The following is a 21,649-nucleotide window of genomic DNA, read 5'->3' as shown; positions in this document are numbered from 1 at the left end:
CAAGGTCACAACTGTATTTGACATGCACAAGGTCTGAAGAGTGGAATCATCCGAAAACAGAACGCTCTTCATAAGGTTCTAATCCCACATTTTCTCCTAGACTTCTTGCAAAACCCAAGGACCACAATAATAAGGTTGGCATTTGTTAAGCACTTACTATGTGCAGAGCACTGTTCTAAGCACTAGGGGAGATACAGGGTCATCAGGTTGTCCCACGTGAGGCTCACAGTTAATCCCCATTTTACAGATGAGGTAACCAAGGCACAGGGAAGTTAAGTGACTTGCCCACAGTCACACAGCTGACAAGTGGCAGAGCCGGGATTCGAACCCATGAACTCTGACTCCCAAGCCCGGGCTCTTTCCACTGAGCCACACTGCTTCCCTAGGAAGCTACACCTAACCCCTGAGAGTCTCAAGTCCTCCCAGTTTCTTTTTCTTGCCACCCCCTTGCCCCCCGCCCCCACCACTCACCTATGACCCTCGCAACGTGGGATGTTTCAAGGAATCCCTGCCTCTCATTCTGCAGCCTTAACCATGGCAAGATCCTGATCTCGTCTACCGTAAGTGCGCTGCGTAAACCCCAATCCAGAGTTTTCACTCTTCATGATGTGAGCCCTTCTTGCTAACCAGTCCTTGGGAGCGACTGCCACAAGCGTAAATAGTCTACGTCTATCCAGCTAGGCCTTCCTCCTGGTGTTTCATGTGTCTAAGTGTTTAGCCTGCTTATTAGCAGTTCGACTAATGACTCTCATATCCTAAACTGGGTCTGCTCCTCTGCTGCTCTACCAAATCCTTATCTGTTCCTTCCCCAGCGGACCAGGGGAGGGCACTAGTAACTTGATCTGGAGGCTTTCCCTCTTATGTCACTGCAGCTTAGCCATTCCAGAAGGAACAGAAAAGGGCATTCCTGCAGACTTTTCCCATGGCAAGGAACAAAAGCATTACTTTCCACCTCTCTCGTGGGCCCAGCACCCGGATTGGAAGGATCATCATCATATTTGAATATGTCCAGTGCTTATTTTGTGGTAAGCCCTGGGGGGGAGATAAGGAATAATCAAATCAGACTCCATCCCTATCCCACGTGGGGCTCATAGTGTAAGGGAGCTGGAAAGGTTAAAGCAAACCGCCTTTAAAAATGAAACTGTCTTTTTGTTCTATATAAGCTTGATAGTAAAGGTGGGCTGGAATGGTCTGAGCAGCAGGGCTACCAACTAATGGGAGCAGCAGGGCTACCAACTGCTGGGAACAAGTATTCATAAGTATTCTGACTAAAAGCCAGGGGCTGCGAACTTTTTTTGTGTTTTTTTTTCAGAAAGCTCCAAAGCGGGGGCAGGGGGCCCGAGGGCTGGCTGTTGGTGTGAACATAGCTGGGTTCACAACAAACCCCACATCCAGGCAACCCACGAAGTTGAATGAGGTGGTAGCAGCAGTGATTCTCCCACGGTTCCTCCTGCCCTTACCCTAATATGCAAGATAAGGTTCGCAGACCCAAAAGGCACATGTGTAACTAAAGTACTCACTCAAGATCGCAAGGAGTGACAAAAAAATGACACTGTGCCTGCTCGACCTTAACTAGAATTCTGCCAATTATTGTCCTAAGAAAAAAAAATCCAGGAAACAGTAGGGAACAGTCCTGCATTTTTTTTTTGACTGTTTGCTGTTGACTACACCTAAAGTGAGTAGCACAGATTCTTCAGAGAAGAAACATTATGTAAGCGTCTGCTGAATAATTGTCCCTGCGGAGGGCGGGGGTGACTATGCCAGAGAAATCAGCAGAGGATAGGAGAGGTGGCAGAGACACTCTCCAACCTCTTGTGGTGGGCACAGGATGAGCATAAACTCTCTTTGCACTCCTGGGGGTTCGAGTGCATCATTGTGCACGCTGTTGCATGGCACTAAATGGGCCCCCGGGGGTGTGATCCAAGTAAAATGCATTATTTTATTGTTCCACTTCCAAAGCATAGTAAGGTTTTTGCCAATCCTCTATCCAACATGCTAGGGAGGTGGCACTCTGGTCTGAAAAACACTTGTACAAGAAAGAGAAGTGTGCAGGGTTAAATGACAAGTTTCCATGTCAGAGGTACAGCCAAAAAAAAAAAAAAAAGCCTTAGCATATGAACTGAAAGTATTTACTTTTTGGGCTATGTAAATTAATCAAAATAGCCCATCCTTTGACTGAAATACCCCCAAATATACTGGTGTGTTTGACCGTGAGGGTGGAGACATTTTCAGTGATTCAATATGCCTCCGGTTCTAGGGGCCCTTTAAGGATGTGAGCTATATTGGCCTTTACTCCTATATTGTCATAGGTTGGGGGGGGGGGGAAATCAACCATTCAACTGCCAGGCCCATTTCTCAGGATAAGCTATAACTTTCCTGCCTTGTGATAAAAATCACGACAAAAATCCTTCTGGAAAAGTTCTGCTGGAAGAGTTCTTGCACTGATCTTGCTGGTCAAAACCTAAAAGTTTCCAGTAAACTGTTGGAGGATTTGGTTGTACCTAATAGAGATGCTTTAAAATAAGATTCTTCCCTCTTTCTGGGAGTGCTCGGCTGATTTAAAATGTGAGTACCTAGAGAACAGGGACTACCATGCCTACTGGTTCTATTCAAGCACACTGTGTGCGCTCAAAAAGTGACAACCAAGCAAAGAGAGACTGTAAGATGAGGGACTCTGTCTCCAAGAACTAGATTTTGGAAGGTTCTGCTAAAAGCTCATCATCAATAGACCCCTTACAGTAGTATCACTGTACTAGGCACTTGGTAATGTACGACAGACAGAAGAGGAAGAGGCACAGTCCCTGCCCCGACAGAACAAACAACAGACTCCTCACATCCAAAGATAAATCACGTCCTCAGAGAGGGCTTTAACAGCACCTCTGAGTTCATTTGGGCCAGGATGATGGGATCGGAAGAGTGGAGGAGGAAAGGAGAACAAGGGCCAGTCCCTCTAAACCAGTTATTAACTGGAACAGATTTGTTTATCTTAGCCAATTTTTCTTTTTACCCCTGGTCTGTCTTCCTCCCCGTTTAGAGAGTGAGCCCCTTCTGGAACTCTGTCTGAATCCATTTCCATGTCTTCTTTCCAGCCCGACACCCATCATAGGCACTTAATACACATTATTGCTTTGTGGCCACCAGCTCTCAAGGACTCAGGAGCAGAAACTTCAGTCTAGGAGCCCTGTTTCCCATTTCCACTCCTCTCTTCTGCTGCCCAGTGTGTGACCACTTCACTGTTCATTAGCACCGCCAGAGCAGATGGGGCAGGGAGAGAAGGTGAAACTCAAGTAATGCACTTTGCTACTTGTCAACAGCCCTGATGAAGTGTTTAGAGGGGGCAGAGAGGTGGGGGTGCAGAGAGGAAGAAAACGGAGAAACTAGGTGAGACAGGGAGGGGGTCTGAAGGGCAAAGCTGAACTCCCTCCTCTTGCACATTCTTAAGATGCTTTCCTCCTTGTCTTACATCCTTTCTTTTCCTCCCTCATCACTCTCAAGGCTCTGCTGCCTTGCCATCCCTCAGACTTTGAGGTGACTGGAGCGCTCAGGGTGACTTCTGGCCTGGGCTTGATCCCTGCTCCTCCTCACGGGAGCGCTGAGTACTCGAGAAGGCTGGGAGAACATGGAGCACCATCTGCTTCTTCTCTCCTCTAGGAAGTAGATGGCTCACGATTCTCCAGGATCAGCCCCTAAGTTAGTGGTCTCTACAAAATTTGGTGACTGCATGTGGCTACCAAGGGGAATGTGAGAAACTCTGTACCATAGTCTGTCTCCCAGTCTGTTCCTCTATCTGGACGAAACGATATCCATCCATGTTGCTTCAGGATGGGAAGCATCATGGCCTAGGGGAAAGAGCACGGGACAGAGGATCTGAGTTCTAAACCCGAATCTGCCACTTGTCTGCTGTGGGACCTCGGGCAAACGCTTCACTTCTTTGTACCTCAGTTACCTCATCTGTAAAATAGGGACTAAGACTGTGAGCCCCATGTGAAACATGGACTGTGTCCAATCTAATTATTTTGTATAATAATGTTGGTATTTGTTAAGCGCTTACTAGGTGCCGAGCACTGCTCTAAGCACTGGGGAGCTACAGGGTCATCAGGTTGTCCCACGTGGGGCCTACACACTTTTAATCCCCATTTTACAGATGAGGGAACTGAGGCACAGAGAAGTTAAGTGAGTTGCCCACAGTCACACAGCTGACAAGTGGCAGAGCCGGGAGTCGAAGTAATGACCTCTGACTCCGAAGCCCAGGCTCTTTCCACTGAACCGCGCTGCTTCTCAATTTGTATCTAATGCTTAGTACAGTGCCAGGCACCTAGTAAGTGCTTAACAAATACCATAAAGAAATCCTAATGGTTTGTGACATACCATCTAACCTCCCTAACTTTCCACTGTAGTAAGTTAATGATTATAGGCTGTTGTCAAGACCCAGGCAGCCTAAACATACCACCCCGATTGGTCTGGCACTTCATTTTTTCCAATGCACTTACACATTCATTCCTGGGAGGCATCCCATCCAAATCCCTGGAAGGTTGTAGAGTGGGTTGTGCAGGCAGGCAGGCATTACTATTTCCATTTTTACAGATGAGGAAACTGAGGTCCCGAATCCAGGACATCTAATTGCAGATATGGATCTTCTTCATTAGATGAACCCCTCCCCCTCTCCCAGCCCCAGGACTGCCAGACTGGGAAAAATAGGTAAATATTCTTGAAGGTAGCTGAGGTAACAGGTTTTTTTGGGGGGGATGGGGTGGCTAGCAATATTAACAGAATTCAAAAGAGGAAAACAAAAAACACTAGGTCAATATCATCTATGAATCAAGAGAAGTTGGGCTCCCTCCAGCACACAAATTGAACACGACAGAATGTGTTTCAAGTAGTGCCCAGGGGTCAGCTATTAAGATTTTTTTAACCATTTGTTGGGTGACAATTTACAACAAATATTCACTCTTCTCTTGAAAATGATAGTATTCCAAAAGTCTTTCCAACAGACTGCAGATTCCCTGTGTTTTCCAAACCTCAGCTGCTACCTGCTTTAAAATTTACTATATAAAAAGTTATGCCCTTCCTACTCCAATACAGAACTGTTGCCCATGGTTACCAGGCAGAGTGGGGGTGAGGAGAGGTGGGAAGGGAGAGAAGGGTCTTTTCACAGCTACTCATTTCAGATTCATAATCCAAATGAGAGTGCTGTTAATAAACCTATTTAGCTTAAAATAACAATCTCAACACATAAATTTACAATGACTGCCATGATTCCAAGAACGCACACACGCGGGAACACATACACAATGACTAAAATTGTTTTTTGTTTAGGTTAATCTGTTCCTGGGTAACAGGCACCCTTCTGTCAGTCATTGAATTCTTACTTCAGCCATGAACATTAATGTTGGTCATATGAAAAACTGAAGATTCTCTGTCTCTCTTTTTAGTTAACCGTTCCGATTTCCTGGGACTGAGAGTGTATGGGGGAATGAAGCATATTGCAGCCAAACCATGCCCTTAACTGAGGGATTAGGGTGCAAGAGAAGTTGGTCATAGTTACTGGGTCAGACCAAGAATACATCCAACCCAGTACTTTCCCTGTTCACCCCTACCTTTGCTTCTCCCAGTCTGCTTCTCTATCTGAATGACCCTTGACAAACATCCTAATGCTTCATGACATACCATCTACCACATAGTAAGCGCTCAATAAATACTATTGAATGAATCTACCCTCCCTAACTTTCCCCTCTTGTAAGTAAATGATTACAGGCTGTTGTCCATAAATTTATTCAAACCCCTCTTGGTCCCGCTATTTTCAGCCACTCCGCTGTACAATACTTGCCTCCCACTGCCTGAAGAATTAATAATGTTGGTATTTGTTAAGCGCTTACTATGTGCCGAGCACTGTTCTAAGCGCTGGGGTAGACATAGGGGAATCAGGTTGTCCCACGTGGGGCTCACAGTCTTAATCCCCATTTTACAGATGAGGGAACTGAGGCACAGAGAAGTTAAGTGACTTGCCCACAGTCACACAGCCAACAAGTGGCAGAGCTGGGATTCGAACTCATGAGCCCTGACTCCAAAGCCCATGCTCTTTCCACTGCGCCACGAAGAATTGATTTTTGCTTGTTTGGAACCTATCATTTTCACCACTTCAACAGTGTTCACAGGGTTTGGTGAACAACAGTGACAATTTTGCCCTGTCCACACCCTTCTTGACTTTGTAGGCATGAATCATGACTCAGCAGGTAGCAGAATGGTCTAGTTGAAAGAGCACAGGCTCGGGAGTCAGAGGATCTGGGTTCTAATCCCAGCTCTGCCATTTACCGTCTGTGTGACCTTGGGCAAGTCACTTCACTTCTCTGTGCTTCACTTCCCTCATCTGCACAATGGAGGATAAATATCTGTTCTCCTTTCTTAACTATGAGCCCCATGGGGACCCTGATTATCTTGTACTTTGTACACTGCTTGGCATATAGTAAACGCTTAAATATCACAACTGTTATCATTACCTCAGCTTTTACCTTTAAACACTGATGAATCCTTATCTTCCCAGACTATCTTCATACGGAAGGTTCTCCCCCTGATCACCTTGGTGGCAAGATAATTCTCTTTACTTTCTCCTGCTGAATTCTGCTCTCACTGATGCCAGATGCCCCAAGCCAAGGTAAGAATGGAAGAGGAGTCTTGGGAAGGTCAAGTTACTGAGGCCAGGGATCTAACCAACACATGAAAGATTCACTGTTGCATCTGTCAGAGAAGTCACAGCAATTTAATAGACATTTCAACGGCTAGATAAGCACATCTAGGAAGTTCTAGACTCGTTAGAAACATCCTCAACCAAAATTTTGTTCAAGTGGAGAGAGCTGAGGTACTCCGGTTGTGGCAAGTATCCTGAAATCTTGCCAGTGTGTGGAGGTTACCATTCCAACAAGTGGACTTATTTAAAAACACTGTCCTTTGGAGAATTTAAGGGGCCTCTCTCTAAGCATGCTATAGTAGGGCCAATTTTTAGTGACTATCAAATAAATTGTGCTTTTATAATTGCAACAGGTCACTTACTCATTTAGCCTTGGGAATTTCAAGGACATTCCCCAGGGAGCCTATACAGCTTCCTATATCATGGGCGTCTATTAAGCAGGAAAAAAAGGCAGTTTAAAAAGCAAGCAAACCTAGGTGAAAATGAGTCCAATTCCTTCATTTACATATATCAAACTATGATAGATAAGATTACAACTTTCCCCTACCCACGAACAAAATCAAACAGCAAAATAGTATTTATAGATTAAATATTCCTTCTTTAGACCATAAGCATCTCACAGGAGGGGACTGGGTCTACAGGCGCTCCCCCAACCACTTAGAACCCTGCACCCAGAATTCTTCAGTTCTACATCTTCATTACTTTGATTACTGGGAAGCAGCATGACTTAGTGGAAAGAGCAGGGCGTCAGAGGACCTTCACTTCTTTGGGCCTCAGTTTCCTCATCTGTAAAATGGAGATTAAGACTGTGAGCCCCATGTGGAACAGGGACAGCGTCCAACCCAACTCCCTTGTATCTATCCTAGTGCTTAGAACAGTGTTGGCACACAGTAAGTGCTTAAATATGACTATTACAATTATTAATAAAAACTGGATATTTAGGATAACAGATAAAAAGTGCGGTCTAATGAATAGAGCATGGATCTGGGAGTCAGAAGAACCTGGGTTCTAAACCCAGTGTGGCCACTTGTCTGCTGTGCGACCCTGGGCAAGTCACTTAACTTCTCTGTGTCTCATTTACCCCACCTGTAAAATGGTGATTTAGACTGTGAGCCCCATGTGAGACGGGGACTCTGTCCAACTTGAATAGCTTGTATCTGGCTAATACAAGCTTTAGCACAGTGACTGGCATAAAGTATCTAATTACCATAAATTTTTTTTTTTACACCCCCCACTGTGAGGTGATTCAAAGTCTTCTTTTTTTTAAAAAAAAAAATATACCCATACACTCTCATTCGGTCAATCTGTAACAGTAAGGCCTAAGACCAGGGTTAGGAGTGCAACCCGGGGCTAGTGAGTAAATTCTCTGGAAGCCCTCTATGGCATGGCTGGCCCAGCATCAGCTTTTGTACTTCATTGCTAAGTGTTGCAATCACATTCACCACGCAAACCTTTGGGGGTCTTCCTGAAGAGGTCCTTTATAGGACTTGGGTGGGCTTGATCATCCAAGGACAAAATTAGCCTGTGCAAGATTCCATGCTAGCAATGGGAGGTTCAACTAGGGCTGGGATGGCAGCAGCTGTAAGGCCAATGACTTGACTGACAGGAGGAAAAGGCAAGGCAGGTGACTGGCTCCCCTCCCCAGGACTTAGCCTGCTGCACCACTTCTTCGAGAGGTGATATGTGGGGCTGGGCAGCCAGCCAGGTGGGTGGGAGGCAAAGAAAGCCAGTGATGCCCCCCATTCCCACCTCCCTCAGGGGACCTTGGCTACAGTCCATACAGCTCCCATATTGCAAATGCTCACTCACCGGCCAGCTGCTCACCTAATCTTGCTCACCCAATCTCACTGCTTGGAAATAAACACTCAGTGTCAATTCCAATCTCATATAATTAGAAAGAGAGCTGGCTTGAGGTTGGTGGGGACCTGGGAGAGTGGGTCTCCCAGGTCCCTAGAATCTACAATCAGAACCCACGTAAACCCAGGATGGGCAAAGCCATGAATTCTACCACTTCAGAGCAAAATCTCTTTCTCTCCGCCCTGCTCCCAAATCACGTGACCTCTCCTCCTGACTGGGATTTCTTCCCTGACAAACCGCAGCTCTCCCCAGTTTCAAATCTTTCTGATATATCTCCTCCAGGAGGTCTTTCCTAATTAATTTCTATAAGTAGATATTTGTTAAGCATTTACTATGGGCCAAGCATAGTATTTAACAGTGGGGTAGAAACAAGATAATCAGGTTGAACACAGCCCCTATTCCACAAGGGACTCAGAGTCTAATGGGGAGGCAGAACAGGCATTTAGACCCCATTTTACAGGTGAGGAAAGTGAACTGCCCAAGGCCAAACATCAAGCAAGTGAGGGATTTGGGATTAGACCCCAGGTCCTCTGACTCCCAGGCCCATGCTCTTTCCTCTATATGATGCCATTTCTCACCGCCTTATGTCCTCCGAACTGCCTCTCCTGCACCAACTGAGCACTGAAGAACTCATAATCCCCAGAACATTTATGTACCCGCCTTTATATTGATTACTTAATATTTTATCTTAGTTTGTGTTTTCCTAGCTAGATTGAGAGTTGCTTGAGGACAGGGGTCATATATACTAATTCTATTGTAATCCATTGATTACATCGTATTCGAGCACTTACTGTGTCGCACAGTATTAACCACTTGGGAGAGCACAACAGTTGGTAGATATATTCGCTGGCCACAGCAAACTTATACTCTAAAGGGGGAGACAGATATTAGCACAATTTATAAAATATAACTTATAGATATGTACATAAGTGCCCCGGATCCAGGCACCAACACGACACAAAAAAGAGAGGGAGCCAGGGAAAAGAGGGCTTAATAATACTTTCCCAAAGGCACATGGCCGGCACAGGGTAGGTGTTCAATAAATTTTATTGACTGACTCGTCTGACCAAGGGAGAGATGATCGGCTGGAAGGTAGTTATTGGAAGAAGGAGGTTTAGGCATTGTTGACTTACTAATTAATAATAATGATGGTATTTTTAAGTGCTTACTATGAGCCAAGCACTGTTCTAAGCACTGGAGGGGATACAAGTTGATCAGGTTGTCCTACATGGGGCTCAGTCTTAATCCCCATTTTCAGATGAGATCACTGAGGCACAGAGTAGTTAAGTGATCTGCCCAAAGTCACACAGCTGACAAGAGGCAGATCCGGGATTAGAACCCATGACCTCTGACTCCCAAGCCCAGGCTCTTTCCACTTAGCCTCACTGCTCTGCGCAAGGCACTTAACTAAGCACTTGTTAGAGTACAAAACACACCTTCCCTGACCACAAGCAGCTTACAACGGTTTAGTACAGTGCTCTGCACATAGTAAGTGCACAGTAAATATAATTGCTTGAATGATCGTGAGCAGAGGGCCAGTCTGAAGGCCAAAGGAGACTTCTAAGCCTGCCACCCGCCAGCAACTCACTCGACCTCTCTATACCAGTTTCTTCATCTTTGAAATGGGGGCAGAATACTTCCCCTTCTCCCTCCTCAGAGTCCAGTTAACACGAGAGCACTTTGAGTACTAAAGAACTATAATACGGCACCACTGTTATTATTTTCATATCCCCAGGACTTGGGCAACCCACCAAGCACCAGAGCTCCCTCGGCCCAGGGCAATTGCTTCCCTCACCTCCCTCTGTCGCCAAGCTTACAGAGGAAACTGTAAAAGGTGATGTGACCCAGGCAATGGGAAGTTAGCCAGGGAAGGCTGCCTGCCAAAGATGGGCTTTAGGAGGCTTCTGAGAGAGGATTGAAGTTTGGCAAAGTTGTAAGAAGGGGCATTCAAAGGTGAAGTTGGGAAGTTAAGGTGGGGCGTGGTTTGGATGATGGCTCTATAAGAAGGGTATGAACCCCTTAGGGCTTCTAGGCTATCATTTAGGGCACTAAAACATTAATTTACCTTGAATCACTAGCTAATAGACTTCCTAAAACACAGAAGGGAGTGTTCGGATTGGCCACACTGCTGCTCAAACCAAAATGCCTTTTCAAATTTACATGGAACTGTGCTTTTATCAATCTCTACTCTTCCTAGCCAGAGAAGTTTTCCTGACCAATGGCCAGCTCACTAGCTTTCTACCCCAGTCTTTGGTCCGAGATTTCACTTGAAATTTAGTAATAGCTTCATTATGTAACACTCGACTGTTGGTTTATCTAATCCCAGTTACCTGATCTCCTTGTGATGTACTGGAGAGTTGCTAGAAGGATACACGCAGATAGGTTCCAGTGAGTCCGAGGGGTAAATTTAGAGGGTGAATCAGCTTCTTGGTAATTCTTCAACATCTCGTTTCTACTGAAATAAGAGCTATTTCTCTGAAGTTAAACCCTGGCTTTCAAATTCTTGTGGTGCACAAAAGGAGAGGAACACGTTTGATGGTGGGCCTCAGTTATGCACATATTAAATGTCACTTGTTGTTGGGTCTCAAGTCTTACATGAGGGTCTAAAGACACCTGCCTTGGGCCCTTTATTGGTTTTTCCAGACTGCAACCTACCCTAACTGATGACAACAGAAATGACTCAAGGGTTAGGGGGTAAAAATGAACACAAAAAAATCCTCACACTACAAACACCAAGCCTAGTTGATAGGGAATGGGTGGACAACAATCGGCATACCTTTCCCTCCCTCTTCCCCAAACCCGACACCTTTATAGAAACTTCCTTGTACAGAAACATTTGCACAAAAACATTTAACTTACTGGGCATGGGTGAGGGGAAATGCTAGACTATACTGAGGTTGGTAAACTACCCACATCATCCAGGCCAAACCAGGTAAGGTCAACGGGCCAAAGACCAAACAAATGAACGTCACAGTCGAGGGACAACCTAATCAGAGTCTTAGTTGGTCCTAGGCAACTCACTGCCCCTTTCTCACCCGATGCCAGGCACTCCTTCCCAACCCAGTCTCAGATACCCTCCCCACCAGCCCAACACCCTCATGTGCCACTGATGCTTCCTCACAACCCCGGCTGCCACTGATGCTTCCTCACAACCCCGGCTGCCACAAGCACGGCTCAATTCTGCCCCTGCTGCCTTTTCTACCAGTGGTCTCCTTTGCCACCAATCTCTTCCATCCTCCCTCCAGTCATGAGCAGGGCGGGTTGAGTCTCAAAGCGGGGAAGCCACAGATGTTGCTGCAGCGCAGTTCGTACTGAAGTCAACAGGGACCTCACCGGTTGGTCCCATTAAGTAGCTGACATCTTAAATTAGGTCAGTTAGATGCGTTTTAGCTTATTTTGGCTATTCTCTGCTTAAACCGGAGGCCTATTTAATGTTTGGTGGGACTAGCAAATTTGGTGAGACTTGATCAAATAATCAAGAAAAGACTTCCCAGTGACTTGACCCTGGAGGCTCAGTCTTCTCATCCCTATGCTTTCTCTATTTCCTTTTTCACATTTTTCTCCTGGGACTTTCCTTCCTCCTTTACCCCTTCATACCTTTTTTTTTTTTAAACCCGGATATCATCCCAGAGCATAATGCTGCATATACCAAAAAGCATAAAATAAAACCCCCCAGGTAATAGACTCAACTTCCCTCTAGGGTCACTTGACACTTGGTGCTACAGGATTGGATGAAATTTATCCCTTTCCTTCTGTTTTGAGCATTTGGGAGGAGAAACCAGCTGTACAGAGTGGCTAAATAGGATCCTCTAATTCTAGTCAGTTTCACTTAGCAACAGAATTCAGACTTTCTTCTGGTTGACGTTGGCTGGGAGTCTTCAATTGCAGGATGAGCCTGGCAGAGAGCACAGACAGAATAAGAAAGGTGTGGCTTGAATGAGGTACTAAAGGCGGGTGAGATTCTGACTCAGGAGCAGGAAGGAAGGCGGCAGTGATTTTAATCACCTGGCCCACTCTTTCCACCCAAACCCTGCTGGCTGGGTCCTCTCTGCCAACAGTGACATCTTCAACCAATTAAGATGACCACTACACCTAAAGGGAAAATAGAAGCATACAAAACATAAATGAAAACTAACAAGGACAAACCAGGCTTCAGTTGGGAAGATATCTTTACCAAGAGATGGAGAGAAGGAGGCACAGTGGCAAACGGTAAATCCGTAGTGAAAAATCTTTAAAATCCAGACCTTTGTACTTCTGCTCAATTGCTGGTGCTCAAAACCCAGGAATGCGCTGCTTCGCTCTCAGACCTGCAGCGTGGCTTGGCGGAAAAGAGCCCGGGCTTGGGAATCAGAGGTCCTGGGTTCTAATCTTGGCTCTGCCACTTATCAGCTGTGTGACTTTGGGCAAGTCCCTTAACGTCTCTGTGCCTCAGTGACCTCATCTGTAAAATGGGGATTAAGACTGTGAGCCCCACGTGGAACACTCTGATGACCTTGTATTTACTCCAGCGCTTAGAACAGTGCTCGGCACTTAGTAAGCGCTTAACAAATACCATTATTATTAGCACAGAAAACCCTATTAGTAAGTTGACAGTCTGCTTTCAAATTAAACCGCAGTGCCCATGACTTTTCTCATTCATCAGGTTCACTTAAGAACCAAAGGGAAATCTTAAATTTCTGTTCTATGATTTGTGGTTAGTTTTGCTTTTATAGCTCTTGAATTTAATGCTAAAGAAGCCAGTGCTACTAAATTAGTAGTTTATATTTGGCTTTATAAGAAAATCTGGAATTCATCTTTCATGAAGTTTTAACATCACAATAACATGGTCATGGGTAGGAGCATTTGCTTAATTGTCAACCTGCAAAATCCCACAAAACTGGCTTTAGCTTGGCCTGAATTTTCTAATGCCACCCCTTCCATACTCATTGCTCTCAGCTTTTGGCTAGAGGAGGTAAGTGTTTCTCTGCAGCAACCACATTCAAGTTTTCCCACAGTAATGGACTCTCATGAAAGTCTAATCAATATATTTTGCTGCAAAACAGGAAAAGGTGGCAAGAGTTTATAAGAAGTTTCTCCTCAACCCCAACCTGTTTCTTTCAGGTTTGGGTACTGGGGCCTCAAATAAGAGGCTTGATGGGCAAAACATTTGATTATTGACAGGGCGCAGTGGAAAGAGCACGGGCTTTAGAGTCAGGGCTCATGAGTTCGAATCCCAGCTCTGCCACTTGTCAGCTGTGTGACTGTGGGCAAGTCACTTAACTTCTCTGTGCCTCAGTTCCCTCATCTGTAAAATGGGGATTAAGACTGTGAGCCCCACGTGGGACAACCTGATTCCCCTGTGTTTACCCCAGCGCTTAGAACAGTGCTCTGCACATAGTAAGCGCTTAACAAATACCAACATTATTATTATTATGAATGATAGGCAAACTTCTGCTATGGGCCTCAAGTAAAGATTCAGCTGCAGACATTCTTTCTTGTCCTGCCCACAATTATGGTAGTTGAAAAAGTAATGGTTTATACCTAAATGTACTGTTACTCAACTCTCAAGAAGCCCTGCTGAACAAAAAACAACAAAAAAAAAGATATTTTCCTTGATTAAGCTCTCATCTCCCCTATTCACCCTCCCTGCTGCATTTGATATCCATCCTGAGCCCCACAGCACTTATTAACTTATCTTTATCTTCTGCCATTCCTTATCTGTAATTTGTCTGTCTCCCCTTCTAGACTCTAAGCTCCTTGTGGGAAGGGATTGGGTCAGCAAAGTCTATGGTACTGTAGCACCTATTACAGTGCTCTACCCACAGTAAGCCCTCAATTAATAGCAGTGATTGAAAATATATAATTAGAAGCAAATTTGATTATACCTCATATAGCTCATTGTGGATCTAAGAGGCGATCATCAGCAAAAAACATCAGAGCATATGCTTCAAGAGATCCAAACCGAAGGGGTGGCTGTCAGACTGGAGTCTCTGGAAACAGAGAAATCAACCATGCCCCTGTTATCTCAGGATCAGTCTGGTTCAAGATGAGGGGCTAAGTAGTGATTGCAACACCAGGGCAGATAGGCATGAGCTCTGCTCTTAAACTTCACCAGTCACACAGAAACGTGGAGGACTTATGTCACCCCAACAACACTTATCACTCAAGGTAGCACTGGGGATGACCTAGAAAAAGGCTCAAGCAACTTCCAAGATGTACCGAGCAAGCCATAACACAGGTGTTATCATACGTACAGGCAGGTCTATTTTGGAAAAAACAATGATGGTTAAGGCAGAACAAAAGTATACACGCTGAGTAGTGGAGAGAGCATGGGCCTGGGAGTCAGTAGGTCATGGGTTCTAATCCTGACTCTGCCACTTGTCTGCTGTGACACGTTGGGCAAGTCACAACTTCTCTGTGCCTCAATTACCGCATCTGTAAAACGGGATTGAGACTGAGAGCCCCACACGGGACAGGGACTGTGTCCAACTCAATTTGCTTGTCTCCACCCTGGAGTACAGTGCCTGGCACATAGTAAGCACTTAAATACCACAATGACCACTATTATTATTATTAAAGGGCTCTTTGTTGGGTAATAAGATTGTTGAACCCCAAGTGACAACCTGCATTCTGCTACCCCCAGGGCAATATCTGGGGAGGGCACTCTATGTCTTTTTAGCAAAACTCGCTTCCAATTCTCAGAGACTTTCTCCATGGGGTTTGCTCTTATGGACTTGGATTGTGGGGCAAAAAGAGTCTCCAGATAAATAGCATCAAATCTGATGTGGCCTCGTGGCAGGTCACTACTCCCTGGGAAAACTGGAATCAACTATCCCTCAGTACAGGCTTGAGCAGGAGCCCAAACTGGATGTGATGGATTCATCATAAAAGGCTCAGACTGCTGGTATTGTTTCTCCCAGAGTGATAACACATTAAATGTAGTAACACAATGACAAAAGGTGAAAGATGATGCTGAAAAACATCTATGAAACACTTCAAAACAAGAAATCAGCCTATGCTATACCATCTACCGTAAGGGAACTTAACCATGGTTGAAAAATTGGTCAAAACCAGCCAGGACTGCTTTGCTGTTTTGTTGAAAAACTTCAAGAGGAAAAATTCCTTAAGTCATGAACACTAAATATCTAGCTACCTTTCAGATTTGAAGATGGTGCTACTGAGGCTTTAGTGGTGTCTTCTGAGTTTGACTGAGACGGGTCAGTGACTGACAATAGTTTCCACTGCCTGCCAACATTTCTGTGTCTCCCTTGGTGTCCCAATTTTCACAAAGCTTCAGTTCCCAGAGACACCGTGTAATTAATGCACAATGGGCCATCTTCTACTGCTACCTCCCAAATATCCGGGGCTTTGTCACGTAGTTTTGAGATTTCAGCTTCATTTGGGGTAAGGTTTCTCCTGTCTCTCATCTGAAGTTTTCCCAGTTCAAGTCTCCACTGAGCAGCTGTTTGGATATTCCATCTATTGTCCAATGAATGTGTGATTCATCTAAAATTAAGAATAATATAAGGATAAATATTTTTGGATGCCCATGCTGTATACTCCCTGGAGGATAATCTCAGCAGTGCTCCTTAGAGCCAAACTGAAGTAACAATTCAACAATATGAACCTGGAAGAGGGAATTAGCAGTAATGGCAAGCAACTGGTGCATTTCCTCTTGTTCCCATTACATGCATCACATCCTCTTTGAATGCACAAGATAACTGCTTACATCCATACAATCTGCGTCCTGCCTGTCTGAGATATAGGAGCAAGGGCAGGGACTCCTACCTGTTTCTTTTATTGTACTCTCCTGAACACCTGGCATACTACTCTTCTGTACCCAGTATAGGCGTTCACTAAATACTACTGAGCTGAATTTACATTTGTCAAAGACAGAGAAAGCAGTGAAGAAAAAGTAAAAAGTGACTTTTACCTCAGATAGGAAATAAGGCCTGAACATCTCAGTGTTAAGAGGAGTTCCACGAACCAGTTTTTATACACTTCAGATCTTACTTTTTAGTGAACTCAAAGGTTAAACAAATAAAAATCTCCTTCACTCCAGCATCAGATATTTAGATTGGAATGCTGTATGGTAACATTAGCCAAGGTGTAGAACTAAGAACTTGGAAGCAAACAAGAGCTGAAGATATGATTTAAGCTGTATACGAAGATGGAAAGGCCTAACTGTAAGCAGAATACCACCCACCTTGAAATGAGAAAACATCTACGTGGTAGGCCGAAGTGGCACAAGACCAATCCAATGACCAAACCGTTGGGGGAAGAAATGGATGCAATATGCTAGAAACTGGGTAGAATAGGGTGATGCTTGACTTGGCATTTATGGAGCAATTGACAAGTATGTGTTGGAAAAGAAGTACAGCCCAAAATGTACTCCTGGTTCTAAAATATAATTGGGCTGCTATTTAAACAACTCCAACAGTTGGGGTTTATGATGCTCCATTGTTTAGCCTGGTTAAATTTCTAAAGAACAACAAAGACTAAAGATAATTATAGGAGATCAAACTTATAACCCTTGGAAATAATCACTCCAAGAAAAGTGAACAGGAGAGACTGATTTCATTCATTTTACTAATAAGGTATCCTCCCTGAGGATGACGGGCTTGGAAAATTTGGGAACTTATTTACAAAGGAGCCGTAAATATGCTCGCCCAAACTAATATGAGTCTTTTCCCAATGAACTTATATTTGGTGCACACTAAACTGCATTTTTTCTTCCAAGGAGCACAAAAACTCTCAAACATTCTCTTACCCTCATATCCTAGTTAACAGATTCATTTGCTTTAAACCGATTGGGAATTTGCGTTAGCTTACCTAAACTGTTCACTTTATCTGAAGATTCAAGCTTTTTAATTTCTCATATCCTTTTCCTCTCCTTAAGATAAGCTTGTATTAGAAAGCCTTGCTCTGTAAAGAATAGTTGCTAATAGTTATTCATCTGTGACTTACCAACTCTCCTTCACACTCAGCGACTCCTAATTAGACAAATAAAATGCCACAATTCCCTTCTTGCTTTGGCAGTCTTACCTTCTGATGCTTCTTCTAACTAGCGAAGAACACACTCAAGACATCTGCCGGCCTTCTGAAATGCCACTATTGAAGAAAGTCTTAAGTATTTTAAAAATTATCTGGCACCATAATGCGGTTTGGAAGACTACAACAATATTCATCATATCCACACTTATCTTCAGCAAATTTTTTTGTTATACTTACTGTCTCCCCTCATCTTTTCCTGGCTATCTTCCTCTTCTATGCTATATTTTCCTGTGTGAGGGGACCTAGGTCAATTAGAATCAGAAGGAATAGGGAAGAAAAAAAATATCAAGGGCGGGCAACCTAGAGAATAGTATTAATTTACTTTTAATTGGAAAATGGTGATAAATGTGGTCACATTCAAATACGTATGCAACCAGTGTGCAAACTGTACCCTTCTCCCTCCTTCCTTCACAGATCGTCAATGGTACTTTTTGAGTGCTGTGGTCAGAGCACTGTATTAAGCACTTGATTTTAATTTACCCCTCACAACACTCCTGAGAGGTAGGGTTCAGGTATTATTCGTCCCTCGTTATAGATGAGGCACAGGGAGGTTAAGTGACTTGCCCAAGGGTACACATTAGACAGGTGGCAGAGGCGGGACCAGAACCTGGGACCTCTGACTTCCAGGGCTGTGATTTTTCTACTATGCCACATTACCTCCTCTTGGGAAAAATCACAGAGATTTTTTATAATATTTTAATTATATTATTTATATTATATTTAATTAAAAATATATTTTAAATATATTTTTATTAAGTTAAAGCACATTGGGTGACAGATGCCCAGAAAGGTGCATGCTGAAGGGGAGGCTAGATTTTGTGTAGTCAAAAACTTCACATTCTATGCTACAGAAATGCCTTCATCAGTACCCTTAATCACAATTCAGAAGGGAACTGACAAACCATCAGATTAGTAATTATGATATAGTTTCTTTCTAAGGGTGCAACAATAGGGTCTAGTGGAAAAAGCAGAACTGGTAGCCAGAGGATCTGAGTTCAAATCCTAGGTTCACCACTTGCCTGCTCTGTGACCTTGGGCAAAATCACTTAACCTCTCTGCCTCAGTTTCCTCATCTGTAAAATGGGAGTTCAATAGCTGTTCTCCTTCCTATGTGGACTGTGAGCCCCACATAAAACAGGGATTCTGTCCAACCTGATTACCGTGTAACTACTCCAGTCTTTGGAATGGTGCTTGACACACAGTAAACACTTAACAAGTATGATGATGACAATAATGACAATAATCAGTGGAGCCTGCAATAGAGAAGCTCCTGGAAATAGCAACACTGAACAATTCCTGAATTTGTATCAAACTTTCCCTTGAAGAGAAATACAGAGAAAGGAGAAGTCCCAACCACAACTGCAGAAACAAAAATCTTCCTTAATCCAACAGTTGGGGGATGGCCAAAATGTGGATTTAGCTCTAGGCCATCCCAGGCCCCAGGCAGGCCAGAGAGTAATGCTGATAATGGTCCCGGGGGCTGCTGTGGTTTGGGTGCATTCTAGCAAGGCCTAGGATTGACCTTTGGTTCCCAGACTGAGTTCCCCAAATGCCTTTAAAGAATCTGAATTTAGTCTGCCAATCAAAAACTACGCCACAATTTTTTCCACTTGATAAAACAATTCAATGTTTTTCAAACCCAAAGAAATACAGACTACTGTATTGGTCTGAAACAAGTTTTTTTTTTAGTTCTAAAACCACAGGAGGGATCTTTAAAAATCAAGTCCTCATTACAGTATTTTTAGTTACCTACCCTAATGCCTTTGATAGAAGGTTCAAATCACAAAGTCACATCCCCAACAAACCCGCTCTTTTAAGTCCAGGATTGTGTCATGTACTAATTTACAATCATCCAAGCACCTGTAATAAATGGCATGGAGCTTCCCAGTTCCAATGGCTGGGAAAAATCTGTGCCACTTTTTCCACGTGCTGAACTATCCTGAACTGATACACCAACAAGTCTTGATCCTTAATTTAGCCCAGGCAAGTTCCAGAATCCTAAACTCCCTCAGACAAAATAGCAAGGGGTCGTCTCTGTGGATCAGGACAGTGGGACAGGTGTCCACTCTAGACGTGAGAAAGTGTCAGAGAAGCAGGGTAGCTCAGTGGAAAGACCACGGGTTTGGGAGTCCGAGGTCATGGGTTCGAATCCCGCCTCTGCCACTTGGCAGCTGTGTGACTGTGGGCAAGTCACTTAATTTCTCTGTGCCTCAGTTACCTCATCTGTAAAATGGGGATGAAGACTGAGAGTCTCACGTGGGACAACCTGATTACCCTGTATCTACCCCAGCGCTTAGAACAGTGCCCGGCACATAGTAAGCGCTTAACAAAGACCAACAATATTATTATTATTATTATGACAGACCACAATGGGGATGAGAAAAGCACTGTAGAATGGCTTCAACTGAAATGATGATGCTTTGGTAAGTGAATGAACAATAATAAAGTGTCAGTTTAAACTTTACCTAATTAAAAAAGAAAAAAAAAGTTATGTTATTTACAACTTCAGTTGTATTCTGTTATGCAAAATAGTTTTCCCTACTATGCAGCATTAGTTTAATATGGTGTCAGTGGAAAACTCTCATAAGGATCATCTTGGTTTCAGAGCAATACAGTACATCCTAAACTCCTCTGGCCACCTATAACCTACGGTCCTTATAACTAGGCCTCATTAAGCCAACCATGAGAAAAACAAAAAACAACCCCCAGGCCCCCCTCCCTTCCACCCCACAAAAACCCCTGGCCTGTAAATTCTTTACCTAAATAAAATCAGGGTGGTAGGGTTAAAAGCAATTTAGCAGCAAGTCCATTCTGCATCTTTATATTTTGGGTTTTTTCTTGATGATCTTGGTGAAGCAGCAGGGCCTAGTGGCTACAGCACGGACCGGGAGTCAGAAGGACCTGTGCTGTCATCCCAGTTCCGCCATTTGCCTGCTGCGTGACCTTGGGTAAGTCACTTAACTTCTCTGTGTCTCAGGTGCCTCATCTGTAAAATGGGGATTAAAACTGTGAGCCCCATGTGGGACAGGTACTGTGTCCAACCAGATTAGTCTGTCTCTCCTCCCAAGCCTTAGAACAGTGCTTGACACATAGTAAGCGCTTAATACATAACAATCATTATCATTATTATGCTTTGTCATTAACACTATTTGAATTTTTCACAGAAATAGGCTTGCATCCTCTTATCCACAATAAGGGGCAATTAAAGACAACAACACTATGGGTAAGAGGGGAGACCAATAATAATTGTGTGGGGACACAAATTTTTTATAGCACTCAATTAAAAAAAACAAACAAATCCACCCGACCTATTTCCAATTCTGAAATCAAAATAAAACCAGATTTTCAAGTTCAAAAATTAAAGTATGCTGTTACCTAATTGAAAGTTTTCACTCAATTACCTGGAACAAAGCAATCTTTAGGAGTTGTCCACTTTTACATGCTACAAATGATCATCCTGACATACTGAGTCACATAAGATCAGAAGATGACATTTTTGATCCAAATAGAAACTCTGCCAAATACCAACTACATCTATATATAGATATAAAATTACTTAGAGCTACCATCTGCAGGTAGGTTTTCCGGAATGCAAATACTTTCCTTAAATTACTTCAGCGTGGAAGGAACTCTGGAATGCATAAAGAAAATTTGAGATGCTCCCAAACTAAAATTTGGCAAATAATAACAGTAATAACCAAATTTTATATTTATATGATTGATACCTTCCTCCAAATAGTTCAAAGCATTTACAAAATCAGTGAATCCCCACAACATCCATACAAAAAATGAAATTTGAAACGAAACGTTTAACACTACCACTTTAAAATCAAACAGAGATGAAAACTGTGAGCACATAGTAATGATTTATATACTGTTTCAATTAAAAAAACTCAAAGTGATCTGTTAAACCTCCAACTTTTACTTTCAGAATTTTTTGAAGCCTGTGTCAATGTTAATAGTTTTACATATTTGACTCAAATTATACCTATTATACCTACCAGACCATAACCTGGACCAGGTTAATTGCATAGGAAGATTTTTACTATGTTTACATTTTTCTTAAATTATTTT

General features: G+C 43.5%; 1 long non-coding RNA gene across 2 annotated transcripts; it reads right to left on the bottom strand.

The window, feature by feature from the left end:
- Window positions 1-9,333: 9,333 nt before the first annotated feature.
- LOC114818197 lies at window positions 9,334-20,452 on the bottom strand. Of its 2 annotated transcripts, XR_005661016.1 has the most exons (6): window positions 20,335-20,452; window positions 17,354-17,817; window positions 15,675-16,027; window positions 14,407-14,511; window positions 10,873-12,437; window positions 9,334-9,410 (listed from the first exon to the last, which is right to left on the bottom strand). It is a non-coding gene; the product is annotated as an uncharacterized LOC114818197 (long non-coding RNA). The 2 variants fall into 2 exon arrangements; XR_003766026.1 differs by lacking the exons at window positions 9,334-9,410; window positions 10,873-12,437 and adding an exon at window positions 12,950-12,983.
- Between the last annotated feature and the right edge of the window lie 1,197 nt (window positions 20,453-21,649).

The sequence above is a fragment of the Ornithorhynchus anatinus genome, chromosome 18, assembly GCF_004115215.2.
Source record: "Ornithorhynchus anatinus isolate Pmale09 chromosome 18, mOrnAna1.pri.v4, whole genome shotgun sequence".
Taxonomy (NCBI): domain Eukaryota; kingdom Metazoa; phylum Chordata; class Mammalia; order Monotremata; family Ornithorhynchidae; genus Ornithorhynchus; species Ornithorhynchus anatinus.
This window is presented reverse-complemented; position numbering and strand designations above follow the sequence as displayed.